Source organism: Arachis ipaensis, chromosome B2 (genome assembly GCF_059453495.1).
Source record: "Arachis ipaensis isolate K30076 ecotype BB chromosome B2, ASM5945349v1, whole genome shotgun sequence".
In the NCBI taxonomy this organism is placed as follows: domain Eukaryota; kingdom Viridiplantae; phylum Streptophyta; class Magnoliopsida; order Fabales; family Fabaceae; genus Arachis; species Arachis ipaensis.
The window spans coordinates 85,091,234-85,106,912 of NC_142437.1; the positions used below are offsets into that span (position 1 = coordinate 85,091,234).

General features: G+C 37.7%; 1 non-coding gene across 1 annotated transcript; it reads left to right on the forward strand.

Moving 5' to 3' along the window:
• The first annotated feature begins 7,859 nt into the window (after positions 1 to 7,859).
• On the forward strand, positions 7,860 to 7,967 carry LOC148574670 (small nucleolar RNA R71). The gene has a single exon (XR_015906232.1). It is a non-coding gene; the product is annotated as a small nucleolar RNA R71 (small nucleolar RNA).
• Positions 7,968 to 15,679: the final 7,712 nt, after the last annotated feature.

Below are 15,679 nucleotides of genomic sequence, written 5' to 3' on the forward strand. Positions count from 1 at the left end.
GTAATAAACCTTACGTGAGTAAGGGTCGATCCCACGGAGATTGTCGGCTTGAAGAAAGCTATGGTCATCCTTGTAAATCTCAGTCAGGCGGATTCAAATGGTTATGAGGTTTTGATAATTAAATGATAAATAAAACATAAAATAAAATAAAGTTACTTATGTAATTCATTGGTGGGAATTTCAGATAAGCGTTTGGAGATGCTTTGTCGCTTCTGAACCTCTGCTTTCCTATTGCCTTCTTTCAACCATGCGTTACTTCCTTCCATGGCAAGCTGTAGGATCCTCTCAGTGAAAATGGTCCTCTACGGTTTCTGCATGGCTAATCAACTGTCGGATTTCTCGTCTCGGATGAAAAATACCAGGCACAGCTACCACATGGCTAATCATCTGTCGGTTCCCGCTAGCGTTGAAATAGAATCCATTGATCCTTTTGCACACTGTCACTACGCCAACATTCACAGGTTTGAAGCTCGTCACAGTCATCCCATCCCAGATCCTACTCAGAATACCACAGACAAGGTTTAGACTTTCCGGATCCCAGGAATGTTACCTATTGATTCTTTCCTATACCACGAAGATACTAATCTCACAGACTCGGTCCGTGTATTAGATACCCAAGAGAATATACTCCGGCTGTTGTCCAATGACTACGTTGAACATCATGTAGACCGCTTTGTGGTTGTCAGGCACGTGGATCTTGGCTAAGCGAGTAACGAAGATTGGGTGATTGTCACGGGTCACCCCTTCATTCTGACTTAACTAAATTAAGTACAAGAGTATATCTTGGAGAAGAAGTAGGTGTGAATTGAATAGAAAACAGTAGTAATTGCATTAATTCATGAAGAACAGCAGAGCTCCACACCTTAATCTATGGGGTGTAGAAACTCCACCGTAGAAAATACATAAATGAAAATAGTCTAGGCATGGCCGTGAGGCCAGCCTCTCCAAAGAGGTTTTCAGATGTCAAAAGTTACGTAAGGTGATCAAGAGATCAAAAGTGATCCAAAGATATAAAATAAATTTCTAAAAGTAGTTTTTATACTAAACTAGTAACCTAGGTTTACAGGAAATGAGTAACTAAGTGCAAATAGTGCAGAAATTCACTTCCGGGGCCCACTTGGTGTGTTCATGAGCTGAGCATTGAAGTTTTCACGTGCATAGGCTGTTCTTGGAGTTAAACGCCAGCTTGGGTGCCAGTTTGGGCGTTTAACTCCAATTCTGGTGCCAGTTTGGGCATTTTACGCCAGAAAGTTTTAGGCTGACTTTGAACACCAGTTTGAGCCATCAAATATCGGGCAAAGTATGGACTATTATATATTTCTGGAAAGCCCAGGATGTCTAATTTCAAAAGCAATTGAGAGTGCACCAATTGGGCTTCTGTAACTCCAGAAAATCCATTTCGAGTGCAGCAGGGTCAGAATCCAACAACATCTGCAGTCCTTTTTCAGCTTCTGAATAAGATTTTTGCTCAGGTCCCTCAATTTCGTCCAGAAAAAACTTGAAATCACAGAAAAACACACAAACTTATAGTAAAGTCCAGAAATGTGGTTTTTGAATAAAAACTAATAAAAATATAATAAAAAGTAACTAAAACATACTAAAAACTATGTAAAAACAATGCCAAAAAGGGTATAAATTATCCGCTCATCACAACACCAAACTTAAATTGTTGCTTGTCCCCAAGCAACTAAAAACAAAATAGGATAAAAAGAAGAGAATATACAATGAATTCCAAACTTATCAATGAACTTATTTCTAATTAGATGAGCGGGGCAAGTAGTCTTTTGGCTTCTGAACAGTTTTGGCATCTCACTTTATCCTTTGAAGTTCAGAATGATTGGCATCCATAGGAACTTAGAATTCAGATAGTATTATTGATTCTCTTATTTCAGTATGTTGATTCTTGAACACAGCTACTTTAAGAGTCTTGGCCGTGACCCTAAGCATTTTGTTTTCCAGTATTACCACCGGATACATAAATGCCATAGACACATAACTGGGTGAACCTTTTCAGATTGTGACTCAGCTTTGCTGGAGTCCCAAGTTAGAGGTGCCCAGAGCTCTTAAGCACACTCTTTTTGCTTTGGACCATGACTTTAACCACTCAGTCTCAAGCTTTTCACTTGACACCTTCATGCCACAAGCACATGGTTAGGGACAGCTTGATTTAGCCGCTTAGGCCAGGATTTTATTCCTTTGGGCCCTTCTATCCATTAATGCTCAAAGCCTTGGATCCTTTTTACCCTTGCCTTTTGGTTTAAAGGGCTATTGGCTTTTTCTGCTTGCTTTTTTTTCTTTTTCTTTCTCTTTTTTTTTTCTTTATTATTTTTTTTGTCATATTTTTTTTTCGCAAGCTTTGTGTTCACTGCTTTTTCTTGCTTCAAGAATCAATTTTATGATTTTTCAGATTATCAATAACATTTCTCCTTTTTCATTATTCTTTCAAGAGCCAACAATTTACATTCATAAACAACAATATCAAAAATATGCACTGTTCAAGCATTCATTCAGAAAACAAAAAGTATTGCCACCACATCAAAATAAATAATTAAACTAATTTCAAGATAGAATTCAAAATCATGCACTTCTTGTTCTTTTGCAATTAAAAACATTTTTTATTTAAGAAAGGTAAAGGATTCATAGGACATTCATAGCTTTAAGACATAGACACTAGACACTAATGATCATGTAATAAAGACACAAACATAGACAAAACATAAAGTATATAATTCGAAAAATAGGAAAATGAGAACAAGGAAATTAAAGAACGGGTCCACCTTAGTGATGGCAGCTAGTTCTTCCTCTTGAAGATCTTATGGAGTGCTTAAGCTCCTCTATGTCTCTTCCTTGTCTTTGTTGCTCCTGCCTCATGGCTCTTTGGTCCTCTCTAATTTCATGGAGGATGATGGAATGCTCTTGGTGCTCCATCCTTAGTTGCCCTATGTTGGAACTCAATTCTCCTAAGGAAGTGTTGATTTCCTCCCAATAATTGTGTGGAGAAAAGTGCATCCCTTGAGGCATCTCAGGAAATTCTTGATGAGGAATTTCCTCATGCTCTTGTTGAGGTCCATGAGTGGGCTCTCTTGTTTGCTCCATCCTTTTCTTAGTGATGGGCTTATCCCCTTCAATGAGGATGTCTTCCTCTATGACAATTCTAGATGAATTGCATAGGTTACAGATGAGACGAGGGAAGGTTAACCTTACCAAAGTGGAGGGCTTGTCTGCCACCTTGTAGAGTTCTAGGGATATGATCTCATGAACTTCTACTTCCTCTCTATTCATGATGCTATGGATCATGATAGCCCGGTATATTGTAACTTCAGACCCGTTGCTAGTAGGAATGATAGAGTGTTGGATGAACTCCAACCATCCCCTAGCCACGGGTTTGAGGTCAAGCCTTCTTAGTTGAACCGGCTTGCCTCTTGAGTCTCTCTTCCATTGAGCTCCTTCCACACAAATGTCCCTAAGGACTTAGTCCAACCTTTTATCAAAGTTGACCCTTCGAGTGAAAGAGTGAGGATCTCCTTGCATCATTGGCAGGTTGAATGCCAACCTCACATTTTCTGGACTAAAATCCAAATAATTCCCCCGAACCATTGTGAGCCAATTCTTTTGGTTCGGCTTCACACTTTGATCATGGTTCTTAGTGATCCATGCATTAGCATAGAACTCTTGAACCATTAAGATTCTGACTTGTTGAATGGGATTGGTGAGAGTTTTCCAACCTCTTCTTTGAATCTCATGTCGGATCTCCGGATATTCATTCTTTTTGAGCTTGAAGGGGACCTCGGGGATCACCTTTTTCTTGCCCACAACTTCATAGAAGTGGTCTTTATGGACCTTTGAGATGAATCTCTCTATTTCCCATGACTCGAAGGTGGAAGCAATTGCCTTCTCTTTCCTCTTTCTAGAGGTTTCTTCGGTCTTAGGTGCCATTAGTGGTAATGGAAAATTAGAAAAGCAGAGCTTTTTCCACACCAAACTTAAAAAGTTTGTTTGTCCTCGAGCAAAAGAAGAAAGAAAGGAGTAGAAGAAGAAGAAATGGAGGAGATGGAGGGTAGTAGTGGTTTTGGCCAAGGGGGGTAGTAGTGTGTATGATGTGTGAAATTGAAGGTAGTGAGGAGGGGTATTTATAGGGTAGGAGAGAGAGGGAATTCGGTCATGAAGGGGTGGGTTAGGGAGGGAAATGGTTTGAATTTGAATGGTGAGGTAGGTGGGGTTTATGATGGATGGATGTGAGTGGTGAAGAGGATATGGGGAAGAGGGTAGGATTTGATAGGTGAATGGTGTTTTGGGGAGAGGTATTGAAGTGATTGGTCAAGGTTATTTGGGGAAGAGTGTTATGAAAAGGTGTGAAGAGGAGAGAAAAAGAGGTGGGGTAGGTGGGGATCCTGTGGGGTCCACAGATCCTGAGGTGTCAAGGAATTCTGCTCCCTGCACCATTCTGGTGTTCAAACGCCCTCTGTGTGCCAATTCTGGCATTAAACGCCAGCTCTGCTACCTTTCCTGGCGTTAAACGCCAGTCTGCTGCCCCTTTCTGGCGTTTAACGCCCAGAATGCTGTCAGGCTGGGCGTTAAATGCCCATTCTACTATCCTTACTGGCATTTAAACACCAGTAAGTCTGTCCTCCAGGGTGTGCTATTTTTTATGTTGTTTTTCATTTTGCTTTAATTCTGCAGCTATTTTTATGACTTCACATGATCATCAACCTTAAGAAAACATAAAATGACAATGGAATATAAATAAATATAATTAAATAATATTGGGTTGCCTCCCAATAAGTACTTCTTTAATGTCAATAGCTTGACAGTGAGCTCTTAGAGAGCTTCACAGAGATTTAGAGCTTAATGGTGGCCTCCCAACACCAAACTTAGAAGTTGAGTGTGGGGGCTCTGTTTGACTCTGTATTGAGAGAAGCTTTTCATGCTTCCTCTCCATGGTTACAGAAGAAGATCCTTGAGCTTTAAACACAAGGTAGTCCTCATTCAATTAAAGGACCAACCCTCCTCTGTCCACATCAATCACAGCCCTTGCTATGGCTAGGAAGGGTCTTCCAAGGATGATGGATTCATCCTCATCCTTTCCAGTGTCTAGGATTATGAAGTCAGCAGGGATGTACAGGCCTTCAACCTTCACTAAGACATCCTCTACAAGTCTATAAGCCTGTTTCCTTGATTTATCTGCCACCTCTAGTGAGATTCTTGCAGCTTGTTGAAAAAACGGATGGTTGACGGTTTAGAATTCAGAATAAATTCCTGTTGCAAGTATAGTTTCTAAACCAGGCAATCATCCTTTCTTACAAAAATTTTGGTTGTCACAAGTAACAAACCCCTTAAAATTTGATAACCGAAATATTCAAACCTCGGGTTGTCTTCTCAAGGAATTGCAGAGAGGTATGTTCTTATTATTGGTTATGAGTTTTGTAAATTGGGGGTTTTGAAAGTAAGGAGCAAGTAATTTAAATGACAAGTAAAATAAATAAATAACTATAAAATAAACTATTGGCAAGGTATGAAAATTCGGAAGTCCTATCCTAGTTATTCTTATGAGAATTGAAGTTAATCCCACTTAGTTAACCTTTAAGAAAGTAAGGGAAAGTCAAGTGAACTAATTAGTTAGATCCCCAAGTCCTAGCCAACTCCTAAGGAAAGACTAGAGTTAGTGGGATTCCAGTCAATTAGCAGACATAACAATCAATCACGATAAGGTTGATAACTCAAGAGCCTCCAATTAATCAATTAAAGCCAAGAATATAAAAAGCTAAATAAGACTCATAAACTAAAATACCTCAAATTATATTAAATAGAATATTCAAATCTAACATGAAAAAATTCATAAATTAAATTGAAAAAATAAAAGGAACATTGAACTTGGAACTCGGAAGAAATTGTAAATTGAAATAATAAAGTTGAAATCCTAATTCCTTTAAGAGGAATCCTAATCCTAAAACCTGAGAGAGGAGAGAACTTCTCTCTCTAAAAACTACATCTAAATTATGAATTATGAGCTAATGATTATGAATGAATGGCTTCTCCCATTTTAAAGCCTCTAATCTGTATTTTCTGGGCCGAAAACTGGGTCGAAAACAGCCCAGAAATCACTGGAGAAGAAATCTGCCACGCTGATTTTCATCACTGCGACGCGTCCGCGTGGAGCACACGTTCGCATTGCCTAGCGTCAGGGCAACTATGGCATATTATATATCAAATCGAAGCCTCGGATGTTAGCTTTTCAACGCAACTGGAACCGCATTGTTTGGACCTCTGTAGCTCAAGTTATGACCGTTTTAGTGTGAGAGGGTCAGGCTGACAGCTTTGCAGTTCCTTCAACCTCTTGTATTCCTTCCACTTTTGCATGCTTCCTTTCCATCCTCCAAGTCATTCCTGCCCTGTAATACCTGTAATCACTTAACACACATATCAAGGCATCTAATGGTAATAAGAGAGGATTAATATTAGCAAACTAAGACCAAAGAAACATGTTTTCAATCATAGCACAAAATTAGGAAGGAAAACGTAAACCCATGCAAATCATATGAATAAGTGTATGAAAGATTGATAAAATCCACTCAATTGAGCACAAGATAAACCATAAAATAGTGGTTTATCACTTGTACCTTAAAGATCCCTAGTTTTTCCATTACAGAGAGTGGCATGAGGTTTATTCCTAACCCCAGGTCACACAGAGCCTTCTCAACGGTCATGGTGCCTATGGTACAAGGTATTAAGAACTTTTCGGGATCCGGTTTCTTCTGAGGTAATTTCTGTTGAACCAAGGTATTCAGTTTATTGATGAGCAATGGAGGTTCATCCTCCCAAGTCTCATTACCAAATAACTTGGCATTCAGCTTCATGATTGCTCCTAGATACTGAGCAACTTGCTCTTCAATAATATCTTCATCTTCTTCAGAGGAAGAATACTCATCAGAGCTCATGAATGGCAACAGTAAGTTTAGTGGAATCTCTATGGTCTCTATATGAGCCTCAGATTCCTTTGGTTCCTCATTGGGGAACTCCTTAGTGGCCAGTGGACGTCAATTGAGGTCTTCCTCACTGGAAATCACTGCCTTTTCCTCCTCCCTAGGTTCGGCCATGTTGGTTATATTTATGGCCTTGCACTCTCTCTTTGGATTCTCTTCTATATTGCTTGGGAGAGTACTAGGAGGGATTTCAGTAACTCTTTTACTCAGCTGACCCACTTGTGCCTCCAAATTTCTAATGGAGGACCTTGTTTCAGTCATGAAACTGAGAGTGGTCTTAGATAGATCAGAGACTATGGTTGCTAAGTCAGAGAGGCTCTGCTTAGAATTCTCTGTCTGTTGCTCAGAGGACGATGGAAAAGGCTTGCTATTGCCAAACCTATTTCTCCCACCATTATTATTGAAGCCTTGATTAGGCTTCTGCTGATCCTTCCATGAGAAATTAGGATGATTCCTCCATGAAGGATTATAGGTGTTTCCATAGGATTCTCCCATGTAATTCACCTCTTCTATTGCAGGATTCTCAGGGTTATAAGCTTCTCCTTCAGAGGAGGCTTCTTTAGCACTGCCAGATGCAGCTTGCATTCCAGTCAGATTCTGAGAAATCATATTGACTTGCTGAGTCAATATTTTATTCTGAGCCAATATGGCATTCAGAGTATCAATCTTAAGAACTCCTTTCTTCTGAGTCATCCCATTATTCACAGAATTTCTTTCAGAAGTGTACATGAACTGGTTATTTGCAACCATTTCAATGAGTTCCTGGGCTTCTGCAGGCGTCTTCTTCAGATGAAGAGATCCACCAGTAGAGTGATCCAATGACATCTTAGACAATTCAGGCATACCATCATAGAATATACATAAGATGCTCCATTCTGAAAGCATGTCAGAAGGACACCTTCCGATCAATTGCTTGTATCTTTCCCAAGCTTCATAGAGGGATTCACCTTCCTTCTGTCTAAAGGTTTGGACTTCCACTCTAAGCTTGCTCAACTTTTGAGGTGGAAAGAATTTGGCCAAGAAAGCATTGACCAACTTTTTCCAAGAGTTCAGGCTTTCTTTAGGTTGTGAGTCCAACCATATCCTAGCTCTGTCTCTTACAGCAAAGGGAAAAAGCATAAGCCTGTAGACCTCGGGATTAACCCCATTGGTCTTAACAGTGTCACAGATTTACAAAAATTCAACTAGGAACTGATGAGGATCTTCCAATAGAAGTCCATGAAACTTGCAATTCTACTGCATTAGAGAAATAAATTGAGGCTTAAGCTCAAAGTTGTTTGCTCTAATTGCAGGAATTCAGATACTTCTTCCATAGAAGTCAGAAGTTGGTGCAGTAAAGTCACCAAGCACCTTCCTTGCATCTCCACCATTGTTGTTATTTTCGGCTGCCATGTCTTCTTCTTTTTCGAAAATTTCTGTTAGGTCCTCTCCAGAGTGTTGTGCTTTAGATTCTCTTAGCTTCCTCTTTAGAGTCCTTTTAGGTTCTGGATCAGCTTCAATAAGAATGTTCTTATCCTTGTTTCTGCTTATATGAAAAAGAAGAGAACAGAAAAGAAGAGGAATCCTCTATGTCACAGTATAGAGATTCCTTTATGTGAGTAGAAGAATAGAAGAGTAGAATGAAGAAGGGAGAAGAAGAAGAATTCGAACACAGAGAGGGGGAGAGGGTTCGAATTATAAATAGAAGAGAAGTGTTAGTCAATAAATAAAATAAATAGAAAGAGTTGAGAGAGAGAGAGTGTATTCGAATTTTAATTTAGAAGAAACGAAAAATATTTTTGTTTTTATTTTAATTATTATTTAGAATTCAAAATTTAAGAAAGGAATTAAAATAGAATATTAGAATTTAAAATAATTAGTTAATTAAAAAGAATTTTGAAAAAAGTTGTTAATAGTTTTCGAAAATTAGAGAGAGAAAAGTAGTTAGGTGGTTTTGAAAAAGATATGATTGAAATAGAAAACTTTTTAAAATCAAACAAAAAAGTCAAATAGTTAATTGAAAAAGATTTGAAAATCAATTTTGAAAAGATAAGAAGTTAGAAAAGGATTTTGAAATTAAGTTTTGAAAAAGATATGATTGAAATTTATTTTGAAAAAGATTTGAAAAAGAAATTAAAAAGATTTGATTTTTGAAATTAAAGTTGATTACTTGACTAACAAGAAACTAAAAGATATCATTCTAGAATTTAAAGATTGATCCTTTCTTAATAGGCAAGTAACAACTTGAAAATTTTTGAATCAAAACATTAATTGTTAGTGATAATTTCGAAAATCATGAAATAAAAATAAGAAAAAGATTTTGAAAATGAATTTTGGGATTTTCGGAAACATGAAAGAAAAATGAAAAAATATTTGATTTTTGAAAAAGATTTGAAAAGATAGAATTTTTAATTTGAAATTTTGACTTGACTAACAAGAAACAACTAAATTTTAAAATTTTTTGACTAAATCAACCCAAAATTTGAATTTTATGAGTGAAATAAGGGAAAGATATTATTTTTAATTTTTGAATTTTTAATGAGGAGAGAGAAAAACTACAAAATGACACAAGACATAAAAATTTAAGATCAAAACAAATAATGCATGCAAGAACACTTTGAATGTCAAGATGAACACCAAGAACACTTTGAAGATCATGATGACATCAAGAACATATTTTTGAAGATTTTTAAGAAAAGCAACACATGCAAGACACCAAACTTAAAAATTTTTAAACATTAGACACTAATAATTCAAAAATGCATATGAAAAACAAGAAAAGACATAAAACAAGAAAATGTAAAGATCAAACAAAGAAAATCATCAAGAACAACTTGAAGATCATAAAGAACATAATGCATATATTTTTCGAAAATTAAAGAAAGATTAAAGCATGCAATTGACACCAAACTTAAAATTTGACACTAGACTCAAACAAGAAACACAAAATATTTTTGGTTTTATGATTTTATTAAATTTTTTTTTGTATTTTTTGAAAATTATTTTGGAAAAAGAAAAAAAAAGGATACAAAATTTTTAATAAGAATTCCAGGAATCATGCAATGTTAGTCTAAAGTTTCGGTCCAAAAGAATTAGACATGGCCAGATGGCCAGCCAAGCTTTAGTAGAGCATTACATACAACAGCCAAATTGATGGAAACCAAAAAGGCTCCTGTAAAGATAAGTGGAAACCTCAGTCCAAAAGATTAGACATGGCTTAACAGCCAGCGAGGCTTCAACATATCTTATGAAACTCTAGAATTCATTCTTAAAAGTTCTAAAGAACACAATTCTTTTTAATGATATTTCGAAAATAAAATAAAAAGCTTAAACATAAAATAAAATTACCTAATCTGAGCAACAAGATGAACCGTCAGTTGTCCAAACTCGAACAATCCCTGGCAACGGCGCCAAAAACTTGGTGTGGGAAATCGTGATTCACACTTTTCACATCTCTGCACAACTAACAAGCAAGTGCACTGGGTCGTCCAAGTAATAAACCTTACGTGAGTAAGGGTCGATCCCACGGAGATTGTCGGCTTGAAGCAAGCTATGGTCGTCCTTGTAAATCTCAGTCAGGCGGATTCAAATGGTTATGAGGTTTTGATAATTAAATGATAAATAAAACATAAAATAAAATAAAGTTACTTATGTAATTCATTGGTGGGAATTTCAGATAAGCGTTTGGAGATGCTTTGTCGCTTCTGAACCTCTGCTTTCCTATTGCCTTCTTCCAACCATGCGTTACTTCCTTCCATGGCAAGCTGTAGGATCCTCTCAGTAAAAATGGTCCTCTACGGTTTCTGCACGGCTAATCAACTGTCGGATTTCTCGTCTTGGATGAAAAATACCAGGCACAGCTACCGCATGCCTAATCATCTATCGATTCCCACTAGCGTCGGAATAGAATCCATTGATCCTTTTGCACACTGTCACTGCGCCCAACATTCACAGGTTTGAAGCTGGTCACAGTCATCCCTTCCTAGATCCTACTCGGAATACCACAGACAAGGTTTAGACTTTCCGGATCCTAAGAATGCTGCCTATTGATTCTAGCCTATACCACGAAGATACTAATCTCACGGACTCGGTCCGTGTATTAGATACCCAAGAGAATATACTCTGGCTGTCGTCCAATGACTACGTTGAACATCATGTAGACCGCTTTGTGATTGTCAGGCACGCGGATCTTGGCTAAGCGAGTAACGAAGATTGGGTGATTGTCACGGGTCACCCCTTCATTTTGACTTAACTAAATTAAGTACGAGAGTATATCTTGGAGAAGAAGTAGGCGTGAATTGAATAGAAAACAGTAGTAATTACATTAATTTATGAAGAACAGCAGAGCTCCACACCTTAATCTATGGGGTGTAGAAACTCCACCGTAGAAAATACGTAAGTGAAAATAGACTAGGCATGACTGTGAGGCCAGCCTCTCTAAAGAGGTTTTTAGATGTCAAAAGTTACGTAAGGTGATCAAAAGATCAAAAGTGATCCAAAGATATAAAATAAATCTCTAAAAGTAGTTTTTATACTAAACTAGTAACTTAGGTTTACAAGAAATGAGTAACTAAGTGCAAATAGTGCAGAAATCCACTTCCGGGGCCCACTTGGTGTGTGCTTGGGCTGAGTATTGAAGCTTTCACGTGCATAGGCTATTCTTGGAGTTAAACGCCAGCTTGGGTGCCAGTTTGGGCATTTAACTCCAATTCTGGTGCCAGTTTGGGCGTTTTACGCCAGAAAGTTTTAGGCTGACTTTGAACGCCAGTTTGGGCCATCAAATCTCGGGCAAAGTGTAGACTATTATATATTGATGGAAAGCCCATGATATCTACTTTCCAATGCAATTACGATCGCACCAATTGGGCTTCTGTAACTCCAGTAAATCCATTTTGAGTGCAACAGGGTCAGAATCCAACAGCATCTGCAGTCCTTTTTCAGCCTCTGAATCATATTTTTGCTCAAGTCCCTCAATTTCAGCTAGAAAATACCTGAAATCATAGAAAAACACATAAACTCATAGTAAAGTCCAGAAATGTTGTTTTTGAATAAAAAATAATAAAAAGTAACTAAAACATACTAAAAACTATGTAAAAACAATGCCAAAAGGGTATAAATTATCCGCTCATCAGTACAAAATTTATATTTTTGGATTCTACTTTGAGTTGTTGTATTTTATGATGATTTCAAGTAGTTTCTGGCTGAATTTGAGGAGCTTTGGCAAAGTCCGATTCAGAGGCAAGGAAAGCGTAGCAGATGCTATCAGATTCTGACCTTCATGCATTCAAATGAGCATTTCTGGAGCTGCAAAGGTCCAACTGACGCGTTCTCAAAATCTTTGGAAAGCTAACTTCTAGATCTTTCCATAAGTATATAATGGTCTATACTTTCCTTCGAAGGAGCCTGCCCATATCAGGCGTTGAATGCCAAGGAGCTACCCCTTTGCTGGCGTTCAACGCCCCAAGGAGACAAGCCAGCGTTGAACCCCTAAGAACCACCCCCTTTGGGGCGTTCAACACCCACCAAAGCACAAGGCAGCACCAATTACCCCACCAATGGGCGTTCAAATGCCCATTCCTCAAGTGGACGCCAAGCTCAACCCAATTACTCAACCAAAGTGGGCCCAAAGATGGATTTTCGCACCTCTAGTCTAGTCTATCATACTTTTTGTACTTCTTAACTATTAGGTAAGTATTTATAGAACAAAGATCACCAATATTAGAGATCTTTGTCCCTTTTCACGTTTTACATTACTTTTTGTAAGCTATGAGCTACTAAATCTCCTAAGTTAGGGTTAGGAGCTCTGCTGATTCTCATGGATTAATAATATTACTGTTTCTATTTCAATACACGTTTGATTCCATTCTCTTGTGCATTTTCGGTCTTAATCTCATGAATTGAGGATAACCCATGACAGTGATCCTTGTTCTACATGGGTTTCGTGTGAGTCCTAACCTGGATAACATTGAACCACAGCTAGAGAGTGCACTGCGGATTCCAAGAGCATGCCTGGGCGAATTTGGATATGTGACATAAAATCCTGTTGACCGTGGGTTACTGAGGTCTCTGTGGTGTTAAGGTTAGAGTCTGAGAAGCAGCGTTCCCTGATCCGGAAGATACGATCTTGTCTGTGGCGTTTTGAGTAGGATCGCGAAGGGGAGTGGATTGCTTAGAGCTTCACCTTCAGCTATGGTGGGAAGCCATGAGTTAACTTGATAAGGATGCTACATGAGTTAGTCTAATACGGCTGCCATTGAATGAATCATTCGTTATTGAAGTATACAGTAAGAAAAGTTAATCCAGAAAGAATACGCATCTCCAAAGCCTTAACTGAATATCTATCATTGCTTTTACACTGATCTGGTATTTCGTTTTCTTTACTATTTTATTTATGCTTCAAACAAACAACCATCTTTTCTAATCGCCTGACTAAGATCTACAAGATAGTCGTTGCTTGCTCAATCCGACAATCTCCGTGGGATTCGACCCTCACTCACCTGAGGTATTACTTGGACGACCCGGTGCACTTGCCGGTTCAGTTGTGCGGAGTTCAATTTCGCGCACCACTAGCCCAAATGAATTCATAATTTGGCAAGACCGATTAGGTCATCTAGGAACAACCATGATGCGGAGAATTATTGAAAACTCCCATGGACATTCACTAAAGAACCAGAAGATTCTTAAATCAAATGAATTTTGTTGTGCTGCATGTTCTCAGGGAAAGTTAATTTTAAGGACATCACTAGTAAAGGTTAGATTTGAGTCCCCTGAATTCCTAAAAAGGATTCAAGGTGATATATGTGGACCTATTTATCCACCATGTGGATATTTTAGATATTTTTTAGTCTTAATAGACACATCTTCGAGATGGTCACATGTGTGTTTATTGTCTTCTCGCAACCTGGCGTTTGCGAGATTACTTGCTCAAATTATTCGATTAAAAGCACAGTTTCCAGAAAATCCAATCAAAGCAATCCGTCTTGATAACCCTGATTAATTTACTTTCCAAGCCTTTAATGCTTATTGTATGGCTAATAGAATAAGTGTTGAACATCCATTAGCTCATGTTCACACACAAAATGGGTTAGCAAAATTACTTATTAAGCGCCTCCAATTAATTCCTAGACCTTTACTTATGAGAATAAATCTCCTAACCTCGGCTTAAGGGGCATGCTATTTTGCATGCCGTAGCACTTATTCGTTTGAGATCAACAAGTTATCATCAATTCTCTCCTCTACAATTAGCTTTTGACCAGCAGCCAAATATTTTCCATTTAAGAATATTTGGGTGTGCGATATATGTTCCCATTGCACCACCTTCTCGCACCAAAATGGGACTCCAAAGAAAATTAGAGATATATGTTGGATATGATTCTTCCTTTATAGTAAGGTATCTTGAGATACAAACTGGGAATGTATTTAAAGCCCGATTTGTGAATTGTCATTTTGATAAATCAAAATTTCCAACATTAGGGGGAGAGAATAAGCTTCCTGAAAAGGAGCTTAATTGGAATGCATCATCCTTGATGCATTTAGATCCTCGATCAGGGCAATGTAAACTAGAAGTTCAAAAGATTATATATTTGCAAAGAATAGAAAATGAATTGCCTGATGCATTTTCCAATACAAAGAGGATAACCAAATCTTATATACCAGCAGAAAATGCCCCAATTCGAATTGATGTCCAAGTTGGACAGATTGCCACTGAAACAAATTCACGCCAGAAGCGTGGTAGGCCTGTCAGTTCCAAAGACAAAAATTCTCGAAAAAGAAAAGAGGTAAATAATATTTCTGTTGAAAAAGACATAGTAAAGACACCTGCAATTGTCCAAAATTCTGATATAGTTTTAATGCCAGAAGACGTTCAGGTACCTAAAAATTGTGAAAATGATGATATCTCGATAAATTATGTCTTTACAAGAGAGAAATGGAACTGAAATAAGACAATTGTCAATGAAATATTTGCATATAATGTGGCATTAAATATCATGCATGAAAATAAGGATCTTGAGCCAAGATCAGTCGAAAAATGTCGACAAAGGAATGATTGGCCAAAATGGGAAGAAGCCCTGAAGGCTGAGTTAGACTCACTTGAAAAACATGAAGTCTTTGGACCTGTAGTCTATACACCAGAAGATGTAAAACCAGTTGGATACCGATGGGTATTTGTGAGAAAACGAAATGAGAAAAATGAGGTTGTACGCTACAAAGCTCGACTTGTGGCACAAGATTTTTCACAAAGGCCCAGTATAGATTATGAAGAAACATATTCCCTTGTAGTGGATGCAATAACATTGCATTATTTGGTCAGTTTATCCGCATACCATAAACTACATATTCATTTAATGGATGTCGTAACAGCCTACTTATATGGATCATTAGATTGTGATATCTATATAAAAGTCCCTGAAGAACTAAAGATATCTAAACCATCCAATGAATATTCACAAGGGTTATACTCAGTCAAATTGCAAAGATCTTTATATGGTCTAAAGCAATCTGGACGAATGTGGTATAATCGTCTTACTTAGTATCTAGCCAAAAACGGATTTAAGAATGATGATATTTGCCCAGGCCATATATTTTCATAAAGAAATCTGCATCTAGATTTATTATAATTGCTGTGTACGTTGATGATTTAAATATCATTGGAACTCCTGAAGAGATTCCAACAATTATAAAAACTCTAAAAGAAGAGTTTGATATGAAAGATCTTGAAA